This window comes from Tamandua tetradactyla, chromosome 2, assembly GCF_023851605.1.
Source record: "Tamandua tetradactyla isolate mTamTet1 chromosome 2, mTamTet1.pri, whole genome shotgun sequence".
Taxonomy (NCBI): Eukaryota; Metazoa; Chordata; class Mammalia; order Pilosa; family Myrmecophagidae; genus Tamandua; species Tamandua tetradactyla.
The window spans coordinates 76,999,698-77,023,088 of NC_135328.1; the positions used below are offsets into that span (position 1 = coordinate 76,999,698).

Consider the following 23,391-nt stretch of genomic DNA (forward strand, 5'->3'; position numbering starts at 1 on the left):
GCTAGAGACATCATGATTGAGAGACATGTCTATATAATATCCCAATCCAAGCAACATCAGCCTTAAACAGTTAGTAGAAAAATGCCTAGCAATCCCTTTAGTGATGAAGCAAGCAGACCTTAAAGATAATGAAATGGACGATGAAAGGGAGTGGAGATGAATGTCCACTCATCTGTGGACATTCTAAAATGTCCCACCAAGGGTGGCTGAGATGCCTCTTACCTATGGATAGTCCACTTCTCAGGAAGGAGGGTGCATACTCACTACCTACTCTCACAGTACAGTATTTGAAATACAACAGTATCTTCAAAAATGTGTTTCCTGGAACATTGGCCCCATGATATACCCTCAGAAAAAGGCACTTGAGGGAAAACACATAAGTCGTTTCTTAGAAATTTATAATACATATCAGTATGTTGAAGGTGAGAATATTCTTCATAGATATATAGCTTAGCATTTCCAAAATTTATTTGCTCATAGAATTCTTTTGCTTTTCCACATATAGAGGTCAGTTTTCAGCCCCAGTTTAGTATAAATTGCCAGGGTTCAAGAGGACACAGACCTTGTACACCAGAGACAAGGTAGTCTTTGGCACTGGAAACAAGAAGCCAATGCCCTGACCTTCAACGTCTCCTTTGTGACCTGTAAGATGCAACTACTACCTTTTATTTGGTTACTTATATCACAACTGAGAGTGGGGCCATTAGAGCAACGGCTGGTGATAGAGATGGCCTCAAAGTGGTGTCTCTGCTTTTGGATGGCAGGACAGTATTCCTCTTACCATCCAGTGGGGTCAACTGGCCCTTCTGAATTTCACAGACAGTGGTTCAGATTCACTCTCCTGCCTCCCTCCCCCACATCTCTTATATATATTTCCCTGTCTCAACAGCGATCTCTTTTCCCCATGAAAGATTTCTCTTTATGTAGGAGAAAGAGTCTCACATTTTAACATTAATTCTGTGTCTTCCGGCATCTGTACTTTTGCTTAAGCCAAAGCCAGCTACTTTAATTCAGAATTGGGACTTGAAAAATTATGAGCACTGTCATTTATGAAACCTAACTGCAAAAGGGTGGCAGAGCTGGAGGCCACAGGACAGGGGAGCCTGTTTCTCTGGGAGGCATTACATGCTCTCCCTGTGAGCTCCTGTGGCAGTTATTGTGGCTGCAGGCAGACTATACTCAGTGACATTTGTCTTCTGAGGGGACCAGATAAACTTGAAGGTTGAGACCTAGCCCAGAAAGGGTTCAATAAACTCCAGCTGGCAATGTTTCCTCCCTATCACAACTAGAATGCAGTCGTCTGGATCCAACCCACCTAGGCCAAATTCTGGCTCTGCTCATGATTAGTCATTTACCAGCTATGTGAGAAGTCAGATAAGCCCTCTGTTCTTCAGTTTTGTCATCTATAAAATGGGGAGTTGTTGTGAGCAAAGTCCATGTAACATGCCAGCATGGTTCTTAACACATGGTAAGTGATTCATAAATATTAGCGAGTATTAATGTAAGAAGGAATAATAACATTCCTTAAGTGCCAACCATTTTCATGCACACTAGTTTACAAAAGTTTTTTTAAGTAGGAATTATAGCCCCCATTTTAGAGAAACTTGGAGAGATGTGGTTTTCTTATCCAACAGCCAGTGAGCATCAGAACTGGGATTCTTGCATTGGTGGGTCTAACCCCAAAGATGACCACCTCTATTCCTCTTCACACTGTCTCTAGCACTCAGGCCATTCAAAGGTTGAACTGAAGGATTCCCCCACATCATTTCTAGTCTGGTCTTTGTCCACCTGCTCAAACTGCCACCAGAACAAGGGAGGCAGAAAGTGGGCCCCTTCTACATGTCATATTCCCACTGTGGGTACTGAATGCTCTTCATGGTCCAATAAGCATACTCTCAGATTCTGGCTCTGGAAGCTTTGGGGGCGGTGGACAGGAGGTCAGCTCTGTAATTTCATAACCACTCACTGCTCAGTGAGAAGCCACGATGACAGCTGGGATCCTTTCCATAATGATTAATTGTCCCCTCATACAAATCTATTTAGACCACATCCTTCTGGTGCACAACCACCAGTTGATTTAAGATGCAAACCTTTTGTAGCTCATTGCCAGAAGGATGAATTATAGAGTTTACCCAGACTTGGCTTTGCTGAAGTATTTATTGTAAATCATTAGTTACTGAGAGTTGCCACCCATTTATCAAGCAATTCCTACCCAGCTCCGGATACTGAAAGAATTCTCTATACTTTTCTAGAAAATGTACCACTTTTCCAAGAATATAATTGTATATATTTTAAAATTACTAAGCTCCTCTATTTGTATGGAGAAATTCAGGCCAGGGAGATCCAAGGACACCCAGTTAACTGGAAACAGTCAATGTGGTTTTTAATGCAGGAACCACAATTCTTTGGGGGATGTTATTGAACATGGATAATAAATGCCTTACCTACTATTCAGGCTTGCAGCCAGAGAGGAGAGGGAATGGGCTAAGAAGGCACTAACTTTTAGAGAGAATATCTGTTTTCCAAGCCTTGAGCTAAGCACTTTATATAGCTTCTTTATATCTCCCAGCAACCTCAAGTGTAGATGTCATCATCTTCATTTTACCAACAAGTAAACCAGGGATCACCATCATGTGGCCACGAAGCAGTAGAACCAAAATCCATACCCAAAATCAACTTTCCCAAATCTCCCTGCTGTATCACCACACACGGATAGACTACCAGCCCCAGCTGGTTGATTCCTGGCCTCTGCTTTTCTGATCCTTCCATAGGTGGCTCTGCAATACATAGCCTGGCTGAGTGGGGCTTCTGTTGGACACGAACAAGGAAAGCTGCAATGTATAGCAAGCATTTTCATCTTACCACCAACAAAGATCAAGCACAGAAATCTGAATCACCCAAGGGGTGGGAGAAGGGGTGAGGTCCCATCTCCCCCTGAGCATTCTGTCCGGAGCACGCAGCAATATGGACAATTAGTATGAACGGATTTGAGCAAAACGCCAAATCTGATTGATGCTGAAAGCACACCCATGTGGGAACACACAAAGGGAGGGTGAAGAGGGGTGGTCATATGTTGCGGAGCCGGATTAAAAATTCTAATCCTCATAAACTTCTGAGGAAGCTGCTCTTTTCACTGGGCGGGTTTTTAATATTTATTGCTGAGGGCTTTTATAATCCTAATGAAAACAGCATGTCCTCAGGAAAAAATGCTGTAGCTAGAATGCACAAGTGTGGCCCCGGTATTTAAAAGCCTCCCAACGCCTACAGTGTGTAGCAGTGACCCGGAAGTGAACCACTGACAGGCTTCAGGAAGTACCGCCCCCAGGAGCGGATTAGCCCAAAAAGAATATGCATGGGACAATTCTGGCTGAGTCGTTCCCTGAGGGGAATGCTCAAGCTTTTTGGTAGAAGCTCAGTCAATATAGTTCACAAGTAAAGAGAGGCAGATTCAGAATTTGTCTGCCAGGATTTCAATCCAACTCTGGCTCTCTACGTCTCAGTTTCCTCATCTTTAAAAGAGAGATAATGGTGAGTACAGATCTTGTTGATTTGCTGTGGACATCAACTGAGGCAATGAATGTGAAATACTTAGCACAGACCCTGGCAAGTAAGTAGTAAATAAATGAGATGCTATTATTGTTACTGCAGTTGTTATTGTTATGGCTTCTCTCAATGCTACTTGTTTTGTTTTGGTTTTTGCCAGAAAACGAAGACACCAGATATGAGCTAGGAGGTAGCAACTAGGAGGGACTCCTGGAAAAAATCGGAGAATGATAATGCATCTTCTGTTGATAAGATTCTTGTTCAAATCTGGCTAACATTGGGAGGGAAAATAAAAGCTTCTCCCTTGCAATAAGAGATAGAGGCAGATTAACTATCTATTCAAATAGTGTTTCCATTGAATGTTAGGTCTGGGGAACAGGGAAGGTCACCATGACTGGAGCTGTGTAAAATGTGCCGCCCTTTCTAGAAGTCACCTAACTCCCTTGCTTAAAAACCGCCCGCATCCGGACCCAGCGGCGAGCTCGCAACTCCCTACCTTGAGTTCTGTGAGGTCTGCCCGGGAGCGCAGGAATAAACTGGCTCACTCTAAGGTTTTTTGGTCTGCTTCTTCTCTCTTTTGCCTCCTAAACCTTACAGTGTTTCCATTGGCAGATAAAATGATGTTGCTTGAGTTCAAACGTAACATCATATGGGTTCTAACAAAGCTAAACCTGTGTGGAATTGTGTAGCCTGGTACTTTATCTGGCAAGCCCTCAGCTGCTATTTTGTCTCCTTCATCTTGTCTAAATACTTCAATAAATTTTCTCTGTCTCTTCCTATCAGTAATCATGCATCAGTGGTTAGGGATTCATCTTCCATCTTTGTGTGAATCCTACACTTGGAGCTGGCAAGCAGAGTGATCCTGATCCCCTCCTTTGGTCTGCTCAGGCTCACATTTGGGGTAACTCAGCTTCCTCCCCCTCAAAGAGTTGATTTAGAGGTTAAGAAAGTATACCTGCCTTGAAAGATTATGGTATACTCCCACTGCCATATGAAAATCAACATGAAAACAGTATCAAATCATAAAATAAACTTATGTTTCAAAATAATATCAAGTTTAAATGTACACTAACATTATAGTCACTTCTTTCTTGCTGTGCTTCTGTTTTGCTGGTGCCCTAAATACATGCCTAGTCTGACAATTGAGAATCTAGTACCACAATCAGATTACAAAAATTATTAAGAACAAATAGCAAAGATCCTCTTCAAGGCTAAATTCAAGACATCTCTTGCACTTTTGAGCTAAATACCTTTGGTTCACTCTCTTATTCTCAAGAAACAGGCCCAGCTGAAGATCTCAGAATAATTGCTTACTTTTCTGGCTTTGGTCTCCTTTTACCCCATTTTTTGCCTGTATTATTGGCAAAGGATTCTAATTGGTTATCTTCCTGTTCCTTGCCTTGCTCCCCTCCACTCCATTCTCCATGCTGTTATCACAGTGAGCTTTTAAAAATAAAAATCCAGTGATGTCACTCTCTAGTTTAATACCTTTCACTGGCTCCACATGTCTAGAGCTATGATTCTCAAAACAGGGAAGTGGCACCTCTTGGTGTAATGAGCTAATAATCATAGAGTTTATGGGACATGGGATAAACATGATGTATCTTTTGAAATGTCAATGGCATAAATGTAAAATAGTATTTTTATATTACCAACATGAATATATTATGGGATAGAAGATATAATTTGCCTGGATGTTAAAGATGAAATATGAGATTCCAGAGGAATTTCACACTTGGCGTAGCTGCCTCCTGATCCTATAGTCACTCTCCTAATACTTTAGAGGAAAAGATGTTGGCAAAGCAATAGGCTCTAAGATAAAATCAAACTCCTTGGCACAAACAAAGCCCTCTGTGATCTGAGACTGCCTTTTCTTCCCAGCCTCAAATTTCTTCACCATCCTCACCCTTCCAAACATTCCATGCTACTTGCAGCTCATATACAATGTCAGTTACAATTGTCTTTGCTAATTCTACTCATTCAGCTCTGTCTGAAACATCTATCTTTAGGCGCCCATCTTCTCAGAATTTTGTGTGGTGGTGGTTTTCTTCCCAACCTTCCCTTCCCCTCACCCAGAGAACCCAGACTAACTCCTTAAGTTGGCCTCTGAGAGGTAAGCTTGGAACCAAGCATGGACCTGCTCATCTCTATAGGAGGGGAGGCGTAGACCAGGCAACCCTGACTAAGCATATGGTGCCCCATCTTGTGAACATTAGAATCAGTGAGTGGTTGCAGATTGGACACTGGGGCTACTCTGGTGGGTTTGCATATGAGCTCTCCTCACTTATCAACTGGATGATCTTGGGTTTGTTAGTTAACTTCTCTGTGATTCAATTTCCTCATCTGTGAAATGGGTATGATATCAGGAGGATAATTCTTTAAAGAAGGTTAAAGAGATAAAATGTGTTAAATATTTAGAAGAATGTCTGGTACCTAACAATTTCTTACAGAATGTCATCTATTATCATTATTAAGCACTCCCTGCTACTGAGGAAGTTTGTTCAAAATGCTTAGGGTCCCAGTGAAGAAGATCTGGATTCCCAGGGACTTCTCACATGGACTCATCACAACCTGGGTCCTATTTTCACAGGACAAGTGTACTCTGGTGAACAAAGTTTGGCTCTCTCTTTTTCTGTCCTTCTAGAGTGCCAGGGCATTCAGATATACTGTTCTAGTTTGCTGGCTGCTGAAATGCAATATACCAGAAATGGAATGGTTTTTAAAAAGGGGAATTTAATAAGTTGCTAGTTTTCAGTTCTAAGGCCAAGAAAATGACCCAGTTACAACAAGTCTATAGAAATGTCCACTTTAAGGCATCCAGGGAAAGGTACCTTGGTTCAAGAAGGCCGATGAAGTTCAGGGTTTCTCTCTCAAGTGGAAGGGCACATGGTAAACACAGAGTTTCTCTCTCATCTGGAAAGGCACATGGTGAACATGGTCAGGGTTCCTCTCTCATCTGGAAGAGCACATGGCAAACACAGCATCATCTGCTAGCTTCTTCTCCTGGCTTCCTCTTTCATGAAGCTCCCCGGGAGGCATTTTCCTTCTCTATCTCCAAAGGTCGCTGGCTGGCGGACTCCGCTTCTCGTGGCTATGTCGTTCTGCTCTGCTCTCTAAATCTCTCATTCTCCAAAATGTTTCCTCTTTTATAGGATTTCAGAAGCTAATCAAGACCCACCCAAATGGGTGGAGACATGTCATCACCTAATCCAGTTTAACAACCACTCTCAATTATATCACATCTCCAGGAAGGTGATCTAATTACATTTTCAAACATACAATGCTGCATAGGGATTAGAAGAAATGGCTGCCTTTACAAAATGGGATTAGGATTAAAACACGGCTTTTCTAGGGTCCATACATCATTTCAAACCAGCACATATACCCACATACAACCTCCATCTGCCAGTAACTTCAGGGGCTTGTGTGTTATAAAAGAGACTGAAGGAGGAACATGTTTCTAAGAGAGAGGTCTTGAGAGAAAGGGTTAATGCTAATTGATTAAGATTATGATTTTTTTTGTGTGAGATATAATTCACCTACCAAGTGATTTTTAAGTCTAAAAGATATGCCATGGAAGAAAAAGGGAAAGAAGGAAACCGATATCTGTTGCAAGTTCACATGACAATCTTCAATCTTCACTCCCCACAAGAGTCCTGCGTGAAGGGAGTAAATTACCTTGTACAGAGAACAAATCAAAGCCCTAAAAAATTAGTTCACAGGAGCTAAATCTCCCCAAATTTAAAAACTAATGGCATTTCCCACTACTGAAATTCAATATGCTTGAGTTTTTAAAAGGGTGTTATTTTAGTTATTTTTAATTGGCTAAATCTCCATTCCCTGGGAATTGACCCTTCATATCCCATGCCTCTCGGCATATATTCGTAGTGACCTCTTGGTATGTCTCTCTCTTCATACTGGTAAGGGCTTCAGTCGGGTAAGCTTGTTCCAGTGCAGACTTAAGGAAGGGGCTCCAGGTGCTGAGAGTTGTTGCACCTCAGTAGATGGAGTCACACCATCTGCAGCTCAGCAGCTGGCAGCCCATGCCTCATCCTCACTCATGTAGAGGGTCTCGGAAACACTGAGAAGCAGTTCTGCTCCTCTCTTAGACATTTCATAATAGCCTCCTATTCCTGGCTCTCAATCCAAGTGTTAAAGGAGGCTTTGAACAAAGTCAAGGGCCTGGTCATTTCTTCCTCCAAGGCATGATTCATTAAGCCACTGTGAATGAGCCAAGATGAAAAACCTTGCAGCTGCTGGTCCCACGGTACCCATCCCTTTCGGACATAAACCAATTGGCCACGCTCTGGCCAGGAATTTGTGTGACTCAGAGTGGAGGGTGAGAGCCTGGTCAAGACTTCTGCCCATAACGGTGTAACTCAGCCATGCCTAGAGTAGACAGTGATGGTGATTATCTGTACAAATAAAATAATGTTTCTGTAGGAGGAAGAACAAATGAGTGTCAACATCGCAAGATACCAAAAATGGGATGGTATGGTGGGGGGGGTAAAATCAATGCAAACTAATCTATAATTAGCACTGCCATTGTAATATGCTTCCCCTGAATGTAACAAATGCAATATGCCAAAGCTAAATGTCAATAAGGTGGGGGACATATAGGGGAGGGGTATGGGAGTCTTTGCAGAAGAAATGAAAATGTCTTCATATAGATTGTGGTGGTGAAGGCATGGCTATGTGATTATACCGGGAACCACTTATTTTTTACTTAGGTTGAATTGTATTATGTGCGAATAAACTCTTTAAAAATGAACAGAGAGATGCAAGTGCTGAAGAACTTGTGGAGAGCAATGTGTACCTATTCCTGGTTGGTAGGGAAGTAGAGTGGTGCAGCCCCTCTGGAGGGTAGTGTGGTGCCTCCAGAGGAGGCTAAGGGTGGGGTTGTCATATGATCCTGCAACCCTACAGTTAGGAGTATACTTGGAGGAACTGTGAGCAGGGAGTCCAATGGACATTTGCACACCAGTGCTTATGGAGGTCGTGTTCATGTTCTGCAATGGATGGAGGTGACCTAAGGGTACATCAACTGAGGAATGGAAGAGAGAACTGTGGTGTGTACAGACAATGGACTGCAAGAAGGAATGAAGTTGTGAGGCATGCAACTATTCAAATGAACCTTGAGGGCAGTATGTTGAATGAAATAAACCGGAAAGGAAAAGACAAAAATTATTATGCCTCACTATTGTAGACTATTATGTACAAACATTGAGAATTGAATCGAGAGCACAGGTTATCAGGTGAAGGCCTATTGCAAAGGTTCCTAGACTCCTACAGCAGTCACATCTTTTCTGGATTTGTAACTGTTACTTCTAAATCCTGAGATTCTGAGCTGTTTGTGTATAACCTGGTCATTCCCTGGAATTTCAGGTGTTTGTTTCACACCTGAGACTCAGAGCTAGATAAAGTTCTGCAGCTATGAAAGTCAACATTACTCCATACAGCAACTGTTAAAAACACTGAAAAAGTGATCAGAGTTCAATTAGAGATGTGGATGAAGCTGATCTGGGTAGCACTAAGGTAAAGCAGACTGAAGGGTAAAGGATAATATTGACTGTATTTTAAAATTTCAACTTCTGTGTGAAAGCAAAATAAGAGATATTTATTTGGTGCAAAACATATTTTCTGTAGCACACTATCCAATTTAACTTGGTCAGTTTATTCAAACACCATAATTACATGGAAACTTGATTAGGGAGTGAAATCTTTTTGTTTTGTACAGGTTGGTGTGATGCCCCAACACATTCCAGAGTAATCTGGTCAGAAGATTAAAAAGTATTCGCAAAGTTCTTTTGAGGGACTGCAGAAAAAGATGGAAATATTGAACTTCCCCACATGGGGAATTCTTGATATTCTTGCAATCATTGGGGACTGCCAATTTGATGTGCCAGGCCCTCGGTCTTGGGGCTTGCCATATGAAACTTATTCTGCAAAGGAGAAATTAAGCCTACTTATAATTATGCCTAAGAGTCACCCCAGAGAACTGCTTTTGTTGCTCAGATATGGCCTCTCTCCCTAAGCCTGCATGGGACATGAATCCCAGGGGTATAAATCTCCCTGGCAATGTGGGACATGACTCCAGTAGACAAGCCTAGCCTTAGCATCATGGGATTGAGAAGAATGTCTTGACCAAAAGGGGAAAGAGAAATGAAACAAAATAGAGTTTCAGTGGCTGAGAATTTCAGGTAAAGTCAAGAGGTCATTCGGAAGACTATTTTTATGCAATATATAGATATCCCTTTCCAGTTTTTGGTGTATTGGAGTAGCTAGAGTGAAATACCTGAAACTGTTGAACTGTTGAATAACTGTAGAGCTTTCAAGGTATGACTGTGTGATTGTGAAAATCTGTGACTGACACTCCCTTTATCCAGTGTATGAACAGATGAGAAAATAAATAGTAAATAAATAATAAGGGGGGAGGGGGGTATGGGATGTTTTGGGTGTTCTTTCTCACTTTTCTTCTTTTTACTTTTTTGAGTAATAATGTTCAAAAGTTAATTATGATAAGAAATGCAGTTATATGATGATACTGTGTACCACTGATTGTATAATTTGGATGATTACATGCTATGTGAATATGTAATATATGTCAATAAAATTGCATTTAAAATTTTAAAAAGACTACGGCCCATAGAACTTATTGTGTGAATGGGTAATTGCCATGATCATTCATGCTAAGACTTTGCTTCCATTGTCTTTTGCCAGTGGTCCCAGTTTGCTGTTGCCTGTTGATTTAGCAATTGGTAGCAGAGGATTCTTGTTTAGAGATAATGAGAAATTGCACGATGGAGGAAGTTCTCTTTTCTCCTTCTCTTAATGTGTCTTTTTCCTTAAAAGCAGAGTGCAGAGTGCTGCTGTGGTGCAAAGAGCAGCTTACCTGGAGTTAGTCAGATCTAGGTTCAGCACCGCACTCCACCACCTGCCAGCTACGTGACTTTCACATGCTACTTGGCCTCTCTCACCTCGGTTTCCTACCACACAGGGCTGCTATGGAGATCAGTCACAACTGAACAAGATAATGACAGAAGGGTGGCTGGCATATAGTGGGAGCTTAATAACAGTCTTTCTTCTTCCCTTCCTGTGTTTAGATCTGATCACTTTCATGATTGGCATTAAGGATTGTGCTTTCTCAGTGTCTAAGCATGAGGTTCAAGGCTGTATTACGAGTGGATGGGATATAATGGTAACATTCTGGAGGGACTTGAGAGCTTGCTGGGGAGCAAGCACATAATTAAAGAATAGGACAGTCCACTGTAAAATGCTCAATTACTTAGTGCCTCTGGTGGGGAGAAATCTCTGTGGACTCTGGTTATCTGCCTTGGCTTCATGGAGGAGGTGAGGCAGAGCAAGAAATTCATATCACATATTGCCCTGCACCTAGCAGCAGTTTCTTGAAAAACATTCAGTGTATTGATGGTTGAATATATTTAATGTTAAATGAATAACTTTCTGTTTTAAAATGTAAATGGTTCAGAGAACAAATGGATGCTGTGGATGGTTAGGAGAAAGCATTTTAGGAGAGACAAGGACAAAATGACTTAATGATAACAGCTGATTTTCTATGAGCAACTGTTAGGTATCAGATACCTTTCTAAACATGTGGCATCTTTTATCTCTTTAACTTTCCTTAAAGAATTATCCTTGTACTATCATCCCCATTTCACAGATGAGGAAATTGAATCACTGAGTAGTTAACTAACTAGGCAATATGTGATATGAATTTCTTGCTCTGCCTCACCTCCTCCATGAAGCCAAGGCAGATAACCAGAGTCCACAGAGATTTCTCCCCACCAGAGGCACTAAGTAATTGAGCATTTTACAGTGGACTGTCCTATTCTTTAATTATGTGCTTGCTCCCCAGTTGATAAGTGGGGCGAGCTCATATAAAAACCCAGCCAGAGTAGCCCCAGTGTCCAATCTGCAACCGCTCACTGATTCTAATGTTCGCAAGATGGGGTACCATATGCTTAGTCAGGGTAGCCTGGTGTACGCCCCCCCCCCCCCCCCCCCACTATAGGGATGAGCCAGGCCCAGCTTACTGCCAAGCTTACCTCTCAGAAGCCACCTGAAGGAGGTGGTTGGACTGGGTGTTTTGGGTGAGGGGAAGGGAAAGTTGAAAGAGAACCATCACTATCTGACCTTCCCAGCACATGGGTTCCTGATATGATCCTTTTCTGGATACCTTTTGGATGGAAAGACACGAACCTGAAACTCAGCCTCACTGCTGTGTAATTTGGGGCAAATTTCTCATTTTACTCATTTATTAAATAGTGATAATAATGCTTCTACCTAATGGATTGCAGGTTAATATTGACAAAGCATTTTAAAAATTGTCTGGCACATGCTAAGCATCCAATTAGAATAGGAAAAGAAAGTAATCATGAGGATGATGTTAGTTTTAAGGACTGTCAGTAAGGAAACCATGGGCTTTGCCAAAAGTGGCACTAGATGCCCTAGTAGGTTTTTGATAGCAAGAGTTAACCTACCTTACACTGCTGAAAAATGAGAGGTCAACAGATTGCACTTTGATTCCCAGAAAGGGATTCTCAGCTCTGTCAGTCAAATCCTTGTGGGTTACTTAAGGTCATGAGTCCATTAACTGTATGACAAGAGAAACCACACACTTGGGCAGCTGGGAGTGTATTCCTGCCAATGTACAAAGAGCTGATATGATACTACAAACAATGGCATGGGCGGTTTTGCCTGTGGGGGATGTGAGTACCTTGACAACTGACCTGAATTTACTCTGAACCCTTAACCCTGCTCCACTGAAGTCCTGGGACTCCTCTGATTCTTCCATTGGTGACTGAAACAATTGATCACATCTTGCCTCTGTTTTTTTATTCAGTTGATGAACATTTTATTTCAGCAGTTCCAAATGCTAGCCAAATTAGGTTGAGTAGTACACAGTTTGTACATTAAGCTTTTTGGTTCTACCCAAAGGTCCGTATATTTCAGTTCTTACCCATATTGCCTTTCCAACTCATGAATCACAGCCACTGGTTTCAGAATTTTTAGAATGTATATATTCAGCAACACTTATCAAGTTGTCAAGCACTGTGACAAACAGGAATGCTTCCCTCATAGATGGGCTGAAGAAAATAATCCTCAAAGCTTTCCCTCCAGGCCAGCTCTCCTCAGCACCAGGCCGAGACTACCAAGCATACTGGATACCAACCCCCAATACATGTGGAGTTGTTCTCTTGGCTATTCTCAATGCACAGTAGCATTAAAAGATGTTGAGGAGTCCTCATCAAACAATCATATTTAGCCCAACCATGTTTGGTGATGGGTTTTTCTAAACGATAACCTTAATATTTCCGCCTCCTAAAGACAGTATAAGAAATACTGTCCCATTATGAGTGGTGACCAAACCATCCACTCATCCATCAATCTAAAAGTACTGGCTAACTTAAACTACTACTTTTCTTTCATTCAGTCAGTCCCAAAGTCCTGTTATTTCTATCTTGGAAATATTTCTAGAATCCCTCCACCCTTTTTTCACCCCTGCTGCCAAAACCTTAGCTCAAGTCCTGCCCATGTTTCTTTCAAATGTCCTGACTAGTTTCCCTGTCTTCTGCCTCTCTCCTCTCTCCTCCAGAGTTTTTTCCTAAAAATAAATCACATTATATTACTTTTTTCACCGCTCATACAAAGAAGCCAAAAAATTGTTTTCATAAACTTTAATTCTCAGGGTGGAGTATACTATGATGACTATGAGCAGAGGATTTATTGTCAAATAGTAGTACTGGATAGAGCCTGGGAAATTTATTTAATCCTCGTAGGCCTCAGTTTCCTCACCTATAGAATGGGTATAAGTATAGTACGAAATTCGTAGGATTGTTTTAAGGAGTAAATGAGATGATGCATGTACAACTTCTAATGCAACACCTACAATATTGAAAAGGCTTATACTTTTAGTCATTTTATTAGTATTATATAATGTTCTGCAGACCCTAGCTCTCCAGTCTCATTATCTTATCGCTTTCCGCATGGCCAACTATTTTCCAGCCCTTGCAAACTTCTAACCCCTCTTCAACGTGCCAGATCCTTGTCTGTTTCTGTGACTTTGCACTGTCTGTTTCTTCACTGCACCATTCTTCCCTCCTTGAATGGAAATGCTCCAAGAGACCTCTAAACAAGTTGGAAGAAATAACTGTCATCAACTCCATGAGCTTTTCTAAAGGCAACAGCTTAAAGCCTTAGTCTGTAGATTTAGACTTGGGTGGAAGTTTAGACCTATTGATTTAACACACATGATTAGTTTCCTATGGGAGTGAGAGAGGGAATATACTTCTTTTTAGTTTACTCGCTCTGGTTTAATTATATGAAGGAATAAATTTATCATGACTCTATTGCAGAGGCATAGCAACCCAAGACAGAAACCCAGGGCCTTGTTCGTGTGACATCGTTTTTAAAAACTATTTTTATTAAGAAATAGCCACACACATACAGTCCAATCATATAATACAATCAGTGGTTCACGATATCATCAAATTGTTGTGTGTTCTTTACCATGATCATTTTTAGAACATTTACATCACTCCAGAAAAAAGAAATCAAAAGGAAAAAAAAAAGAATTCATACGTCCCATATCATTTACCTTCCTTCTCATTGACCCACAGTATTTCAGTCTACCCAATGTTTACCCTTTATCTCCCCCTATTACTTATTTTTTATCCTTTCTTCTTTTTTTTTTTTCACTCATCTCTCCATAGCCTGGATAAAAGAAGTATGAGACACAAGGCTTTCACAATCACACGATCACATTGTTAAAGCTATGTGGTTATACAGTCATCTTCAAGAATCAAGGCTACTGGAACACGGTTCAACTGTTTCAGGTAGTTCCCTCTGGGGGTATTTTTCTTAGTTTACAAGGAGATCAGATTAAAAGCTATCAAAGTGAAGGACTCTTAAGAGAAAACCTGCTAAGAAGCAAAAGCTGAGAAACAGGGAGGACCAGAAACAGTGTCAGAGTACATAGTGGAAAACACAGTTTACAAAGACATTATAATATTAAGGTCCACTTAACAAACATTTACAAAAAGAACTGACTGCAATAATTGACATTTTTGATGATGACCCCAAATCAACTAAATGTACTAATAACAGTAATAATGTATTCAATACCCTTTAAATGCTTCTGATGTGTCAACATTATGCTACGTGTTTTATGTTAAGAGATTTTGATTTACTTTTTCATTGTAGGTAATATTATCACCCATTTTACAGATTAGCAACATGAGGTTTAAAAGATTAAAGGACTCTTCCTGTGTGTTCACTAAGTGGCAGATTTCTGTCTGATGCCAGAATCAGTGATTCCAATAATTTCTAGTGCTTTCTTCCTATAAGATTATGCTTAATAAGCTCTACTTAAAAGACATGGAATAATATCAATACATAATATTTGTTATGGTTAACATGTATGATTAAAATGTATTTTACAAGGTTTGTTTTTTGTCTGGTATTTAAATTTTTAAAACATTGGTGTGATAGCTAACTGCAGAAGTCATTTAAGTAGAACATCTAGTATTTCTCTGCTGCTGGATAGTGAAGCTTCAAGCACATGACTTTTAAAAAGTTAGTTTCCCCAGAGAAAACTTAATGGCATCTTTGTGCTGCACATGTCTATACTGAAAAAAAAAAACAGAGAAAAAAAGTTTTAACAAAAATGTTCTGTTTTCTTTGTTCATGGGAGATTTTTCTCAGATCCAGAGTCAAAGGGACATGTGTGGAGAAGAATAAGTGGAGTCAGTGTTCTTCTGATCTCGGTTTTGATTTGGGGCCAGATAAGTGTGTGTCAACTCATTTCTGCTTTTCTGGTTCTTGCACAGAAGCAGAACCACCCCTGTGGTGGGCAGTGCCTATTGCTGTCCCTCCAAGCTTGTCCTTAGGGTCTCACCTTTTAAAGCCAGCCCTTGTTTCTCTTCCTATTCAAGCCAGATCCTCCCTCCCTTGTCTAATCCTTAGCCAAGCATAGCAAGGCCAGCTGGTGAAAGCCTTGTAAAAAACAATGGCACCAGACCCTGCTTCATGGAACGCTGCTTGTGCCAGTTGAAGCTTCCTGGATCAGAGCAGCCGATTTTGAGTTGGGGCCCATCCTGTGACCCAATTTGAGGTGCGGTGTTCAGTGGGGATTAAAAGCCTTGTGAACTCGAGTAAGAAGAGGTAGAAGAAAGAGGTCATTGTGGGTCTAGAGGGAATCAATATTGTCTCTTTGAAAAAGCCTGTGTCTGTTCCCAGACTGACCATCTGGGGCTGTGTGGCTCGAAAATCGCTACAAAGGAGGAAAAGAGAATTAAATTGGGACAGGGAGAAGTTTGTAAAGGCAGGTTTCCAAGGTAGCTTGTCTGGGAGGACTAGGGAGGAGCCAGGGGAGATGCAGAGAGAAGGGGATGCAAGAAGAAAAAAAAAATTAATTCCTATATACGTCCCTGCAGTTCATCTGGCCCTTTCTGTACCTTCACCAAATGCTTTCCAGATGTGAATAAGAAATTATTTCTATGGCGCTGCCTGAAATTTCCTCAATTCTTGAATTCCCCTTTAGCATAATTTTACAAGAGTGTTTTTGTTTTCAATGAAATTGACATTCTTAATGGTTTCCAAACTTGAAGCTTATGGGAAGTCATGAAAATTTAGAGGGATGGTACCCCTGCTGCAAGGCCTCTACAATCTAAGGGTTTCCTCTACCTGACAATTCAGTTTCACTTTCCTTTGGGGAATAGGAGTGGCGGTGACTGGATGAAGGCAGAGCAGCAGACGTGGCCAGAAGAAACTGAGGTTGCTGACCTATGATGCAGAGGGATTCTTGGGGCTCAAACTGAGTTAGCTCAGATCTATGACCTTGCCCTGGCTTAGTTTAAAATACCAATAAAAACTGTTCCAGCTAATTTTGTGGAATTAGAGGGGCTTGTAGGAAAACAGATACATTTCCCTAGGAGGCCAGCCAGCCTGGGCAATAATGCAGTTCTTGGTCCTTGAATCTGGGATTAAGTCAAATGCTGTAGTCAGTGGTGAAATGGCACCTGATGAGTGTGGTATCTAAGCTAGAGTGGTGGGAGCTTGAGTGCTGGACAAATTCTGGCTCTGGGATGGATTTGCTGTTTGTCCCTAGTTGAGTCCTTAATATTATGCAGTCCTTAAGGCTCCCTGATTGTGGTAATTTGGAGTTATTCTGTACCCCCAAGAAGGCCATGTTCTTTTCATCCATTCCTGTGTGGGCAGACCTTTTGTGGATGGGACCTTTTGGTTAGGTTATTTCAATTGAGATGTGACCCAACCCATTCAAGATGGGTCTTAATCCCTGTACTGGAGTCCTTTACATGTGGATAAGTGACACACAGAAGAAGCCACTGAAGTCAGAAGCTGAAAGCAATGGAATCCAGGAAGGAAGGACCAGCAAACATGGGCCACGTGCCTTTCTGTGTGACAGAGGTGTTCCAGATACTGGCAGCCTTTCTTCAGAGAAGGTATTGCCTTGCTGATGCCTTAATTTGGACATTTTTCATGGCCTTAGAACTGTAAATCTGTAAGCTAATGAATTCTCATTGTAAAAGCCAACCCATTTGTGATATATTGCATTCTGACAGCTTTAGCAAACCGAAACATTCATCGATTAAAATAGCAAACTACATTCACTGAAAGAATCTTGTGTCATAGTAGTAAGAAGGTGGAAGGTAGCAATTTTTTGTACATGGTCAATATTTTGATTCACAAGGTAGTTACAGTAATGACCTGCCCATTGAGGCATCCTAACGCACTTCTCCCCCATTATATTCCAGTGGCCAGACGTCCAAAGACCCTCCACCTGCACAACCCAGAGGACCTCCAACCCTCACAGCCCAGTGAAGCTCATTTCCCCCCGTGCCCTAAACCTGATTGTTCTCTTACCCATCGCAGTACAGTATCAGCTTTTCCAAGTGAGAAGCCTTAGTGTCGCCCCTAACTCCTATATCCCCCACACTCTCTACCATCTAGTACCCCTCTCCTGGTCCAACTTCCTCTCCTATTTCCCTGCCAGTCCTTGAGTGCAAGCTTAACATCTCTCACCAGGGCTAACAGTATCTTTTTTATTTTCTTTGAATTAACCATTTTAAAGTGAACATGGCATTCAGTACATTCACAGTGTTGTGCAACTACCACTTCTATCTAATTCCAAAACTTTTCATTGCCAGAAAATAAAACCTCATACCATTAAACAGGTGCCATTCTCTCCTCTCCCTAGTCCCTGCTAAGTACCAATCTGTTTTCTGTCTATAGATTTCCCTATCTGGATACTTCATATAAATGGAATCCTATAATATGTGACTGAATTTTTGTGCTGGCTTTTCTCATTAGCATAACTTTTTTGAGGTTTATACACATGTATTTGTACTTCATTCCTTTTTATGGCTACATAATATTCCACTGTGTATATATACAACAATCTATTCATTCATAAGCTAATGGGTTGTTTCCACCTTTTAGCTATTATGAATAGTGCTTTATGAACATTCATGTGTGTGTATATATTTGAGCCTCTGCTTTCAATTCTTTTGGATATATATTTAAGAATGGAATTACTGGGTCAAGGATAGTTCAAACTGTTTTCCAGAGCCCCTGAACCACTTTACTTTTCCACAAGAAATATTCAAGTTTCCAATTTCTCTACATCCTCACAAAAACTTTTCCATTAAAAAAAATTATAGCCTTCCCGTGGATGTGAAGTGTATCTCATTATCACATTTTATTTGCATTTTCCTAATGAGAATTGTGTTGAGCATCTTTTCATGTGCTTCTTGGCCACTTGTATATCTTTTTATTTTTATTTATTTATTTTTTGTATATCTTTTCTGAGGAAGGTCTATTCAAGTCCTTTGCCCATTTTTATATTGGGTTGTTTATCATTTTGTTGAGTTGTAAGAGTTCTTTATATATTCTGGATACTAAACCCTTATCAGATATTTGATTTGCAAATATTTTCTCCCATTTTGTAGAAAGCTGTAAAATGAGTAATTCCCAAATGCAAAGGATTAAAACAATCATAATTCTTTCTCACATGTGTGTAGGCAAGCTTATCTAAGTTTGGCTTGGCTAAGTATCTTTTCACTTTCTTGATGATGTCCTTTCATATACAAAAGTTTTTAATTTTAACAAAGTCCAAATTATCTTTTCTTTGCTTTAGCTGCTCATTCTTTTGCTGGTTTATTTAAGAATGTATTGCCAAATCAAAGTCATAAAGATTTTCCCTATGTTTTCTTCTAAGATTATTATAGCTTTAGCTCTAATATTTAAGGCTTTGATCCATTTTGAATTAATTTCTGCATGTGGTACGTGATAGATGTCCAAGTTCATTCTTTTGCATATTGATATCCAATTGTCCCAGCACCCTTGCTGAAGAAACCATTCTTCCCTTTTTGAATGGATTTGATACCTTGTCAAAAAAACAGTTGGCTATAGAATTATGGCTTTATTTCTGGACTCTCAATTCTATTCCATCTAGTTAAATGGCTGTCTTTATGGCAATACTACATTGTTTTGATTATGTAGCTTTGTAGTATGTTTTAAAATAAGGGTGTGTGAGTCTTCCAATTTTGTTCTTCTTTTTCAAGATTATTTTGGATATTTGGGGCCCCTTGCAATTCTATATGAATTTGAGGATTGGCTTTTCCATTCCTGTTGAAAAGACCATTGGAATTTTGATACAGATTTCTTTGAATCTGTGGATCACTTTAGTTAGTGTTATCATCTTAACAATATGAAGTCTTACAATCCATGAACACAGAATGTCTTTCCATTCAAGCAGGCATTTTTAAAATTCTCTTGGCAATATTTTGTGGTTTTCATAGGACAAATTAAATTAATTCCTGTGTATTTTATTCTTTTGGATACAATTGTAAATAGAATTTTTAAATTTCGTTTTTAAATTGTTCACTGCTGGTATATAAAAACACAACTGATTTTTGCATGTTGATCTTGTACTCTGAACTTTGCTGAATTCACTTATTAGTAGTGTTTTTGTGGATTCTTTAGGAGTTTCTAGCCATAGACTTGTGTCACCTGCAAATAGAAATAGTTTACTTCTTTTCTGTTTTGGATGCCTAATTGCTCTGGCTATAACTTCCAGTATGATGTTGAATAGTTGTGGTAAAAGTGGGCAATCTTGTCTGGTCCCTGATATTAAGGAAAAGTTCCAGTCTTTTACCATCAAGTATGATGTTAGCTGTGGGTTTTTCATAAATGCATTTTATCATGTTGAGGAAGTTCCCTTCTTTTCATCCTTTGCTGATGAATAATAATAAATAAATGGTGTTGGATTTTGGCAGATGCTTTTTACATCAATTACAGTCATCATTTTTTCCTTTGTTCTATTACTGTGATATATTTTTTGGTTGATTTCCTTTATGTTGATCCACCCTTGCATTCTTGGAATAAATCCCACTTGATCATGATGTATTACCCTCTTAATATGCTGTTGGATTCAGTTTGTTAGTATTTTGTAGGGGATTTTGATTTTATATTCATAAGGGATATTAGTTTGTAATTTTCCTTTCTTGTGGAGCCTTTGTCAGGCTTTGTTATCAGGATAATGCTGAGTTCATAGATAAATTAGGAAGTGTTCCTTTTTCTATTTTTTGGAAGAGTGTGAGAAAAAAATGGTGTTAATTCTTCTTTAAATGTATGGTAGAGTTCACTAGAGAAGCCAGGCTAACAGCATGTTAACTGCTTTATTTCTTTCCTGATACATCCCTCCAATTTAATCTTCCTTCTACAGCCATTGCAGTCTTCCAAATTTTTCAGTCCATCAAGTGACAACCCTGCTATAAGCCCTTCAATTACTCTAATAGTCTGCAGGATAAAATTCAAACTCTTGTTTAAGGCCCTTCATGAACTGACTCTGCTTGTCTTTCTAGGCTCATCTGCCATTTTAGATAGCAACCAGTCTCACCACCACTATACAAACATACATATGCCCATCATGCATACACATACTTCTGGCCATAAGGAATTGATTATAGTTTCCAATATGAATCAAGCTCTTTTGGGCCTCTGAAACATTGCACATTTTGTTTCCTTTATCTGGTACACCACTGCCCATCTTGTAAACCTGGCAACATTTTCTTATCCTTCAAGACTTAACTCAGTTATTATCTTCTCAATGAGATCTTCACAGATGTCATTGCTAAAGTAAGGCACCCCTGGCCTATTCTTTCACTGCAATCTTTTCAGATATCTATTGTAGCTGTTTCCATACTGTATTACATGTTTTGGATGATGTGATAGATATTTTTAAAACACATTTACTCCTTCCCTCTCCCCTCCTCCATTGATGTTTGGCCCATCCATGTGAATCATTTGGCCTCATAGTGGGTAAATAGAGTATACTTTCTTGTCCTGTGACATTGGACTTGTTGTAGCCAATGGAATATTAGCAGACACAATGCAAGCAGAAACTTCAAATGTACTTGTGCAGTAGGATTGTCCCCGCCTTGTGAGGAGTTTCTCTTAGATAGCTGCTACCCCTTTAGCCTAGGCCCCAGAATAAACACACATGGAGTATACCCAAGCTCTGCTTAGTGAGAAGTCAAGTGCACTCAATGACAGCTTGAAGCAGAGTCATCCAGTCAAGTCAAGCATAGATCAGCCGACCTGCACAAACGTTAGAAGGAATTATGATTGTTTTACACCACTGCATCTGGAAATCATTTGTTATCCACTTTATCTGGCATTGGTTGACTGATACAATTTTTTAAATATAACTTAGCAAAAATAAGAGCAAATATTCTCTGTGCAAATATCCAGAATTTAACACTTTATCATATTTGCTTAAATTTTTTTGTTTCTTTATAAAAGAAATAAAACACTACAGATGAAGTGTCTGCAATGTCATCAGTAGTATCCTGTAGTCAAAGACTCTATTTTGTTCTTCTTAGTCATCCAGAGGCTAGGACAAGACTTCACATGTACTAAGTGCTAAATTAAATATTCATTGAAAGGCTGAATGATGAAGGAATGTATGTAATCAAGGCCAGCCAGCTACATAAACATGAGGCTGTCTTGGGGCACTTAGAATATTTTTCTAAGGCTGTTAAGGGTTCCCTTGACATTTTTAAACAATATGAGGAAATAAAAAATTCTTTGCTCATTATAAAGTTGAACTTCCTCCTCATTGGTGGGTCCCTCTCTCCATAGCCCATCTGGGTTTCTTTGTGGCTTTGAGATGCACTCATCATGAAGGGGAGATGACAAGTAACAATAAGAGTTAACCTCTTGAGGATATTTTCTTTTTAGTACAGATAAAAGTCTTAAACAAAAGAAATTAAAGTTTTAATAATGTAAAGTAGCTAAGAGTAGTATTTTGGGGTGGGACTACAAGCTACTGCCCTATAGTTTGAAGTCACAGTATAGAAAGGAGCCCCTCCCTCAAATTGTGAAGTTGATTAAGCATATATTACATGTGAGGATTGCTTGTGCTATGTCATTTAACTCTTGCAACAATTTTGTCCTGATGGAGTATTTGGCTCTATTTTGGAGTAGTTTCAGTTTAGCCCTATGTGAGCCAGGTTGGAGATTAACGTTTTTCACTGAGGCAGGTTGGATGACCGTATGGATGTCTTCCATCTGGAGAAATTCTGTAAATTAAGTGGAGTCAGCCCTCAAGTGAAATTACATATTTGGTATCTCTTTCATATTAAGCATTCCTTTCCTTTCTTTTCTAATTGGTGGGATTTTAAGCAATATGGGTAAAGGAAATGATCTATTTCTGAGTGCCCATTATGTGCTAGGAAGAATTCCATATCTTTTAATTTAATACTTCTTAATCTAATCATGTTGACTTTCCAGCTTCATCTCCTTCCACCTTTTCCCCTGCAATTGATGGTGTCACCATTCCAAGTTGCTTAATGTTCTCTAAACCCACCAGCCTGTTTCCCACTGTCACCCTTGTGCTGGTATATCCTTAACCTGAAATGTCCCACTCCCTTCCTTCTTCAAGTGTGGGTCCAAAGACCAACAGCATCAGTATGACCCGAAGCTTGCTAGAAAGACAAAATAATATACCACTCCCCAGATACTGAGTCAGGGTCCACAGTCCCAGGATTTGGACAATTATTAAATATGAGAACCATGGCTCTGCTCTCTCCTTTTCTCCACTTAACCCCTTGTATACTTCAAAGCCCTGCTCAGCTGTTATCTCTTCTGAGAGTTAACCCCAAATCTCACATAAAAGTTAGTCACTTTCTCCCTGTGCTATTATTACAAATGCATATTATGACCCAAGTAGAGTACCTTACGTCAAGAAATTGATTGATGTTTATTTCTGTGTTATCAGTAGGCTGTTGATCTACAAAGGATGTTTGTTGAATTAGACGACTAGCTGCCCCAATGAGGGAGGTTTTATTGTCGCCAGCTTGCAAATAAAGAAACCAGAACTCAAGGAGGTTAAAGTTGTGTAGCAAGTGGGTAAGTTCAGGCTTGAGCCCAGGCCTTCTCATTTCAATGCCCATGTTCTTGTTTGTGTACTATGCTGCCATTTAAGATTTTCAGACAATGATGAGAAATGTCTTCGGATAATCATCTTCTACATGTAAATAATACCTAATATCAGCTGGTAACTAAGAGTAGGGAAGTAAGGCCATTCAAAGGGATTGATGCTGGATGACAGAATGCCTTGGGAAGAAAAAAAAAGAAATCTTTTGTGATTTTAAGGTCCTAAAAGTTCTTCTACTCTGTGTGTCCATATGTGTATAGTGCCTGCCGTACAAAGTACGCTTGAAAAAGTCTCTCTATAAGCCTTTCTTTGTACCTATAAATGTGTCCAAGTTCATAAAAGTATGTGCATATTGCTCATCTTTG

The 23,391-nt window shown here is 39.9% G+C and overlaps 1 long non-coding RNA gene across 1 annotated transcript in view; it reads left to right on the forward strand.

Moving 5' to 3' along the window:
* The first annotated feature begins 3,332 nt into the window (after window positions 1-3,332).
* LOC143673498 (uncharacterized) overlaps window positions 3,333-23,391 on the forward strand; it is a 47,153-nt gene continuing 27,094 nt past the window's right edge. Inside the window, exons 1-2 of the long non-coding RNA XR_013170409.1 lie at window positions 3,333-3,528; window positions 22,871-22,998. This is a non-coding gene — a long non-coding RNA (uncharacterized LOC143673498). The remainder of the gene's footprint in view (window positions 3,529-22,870; window positions 22,999-23,391) is intronic.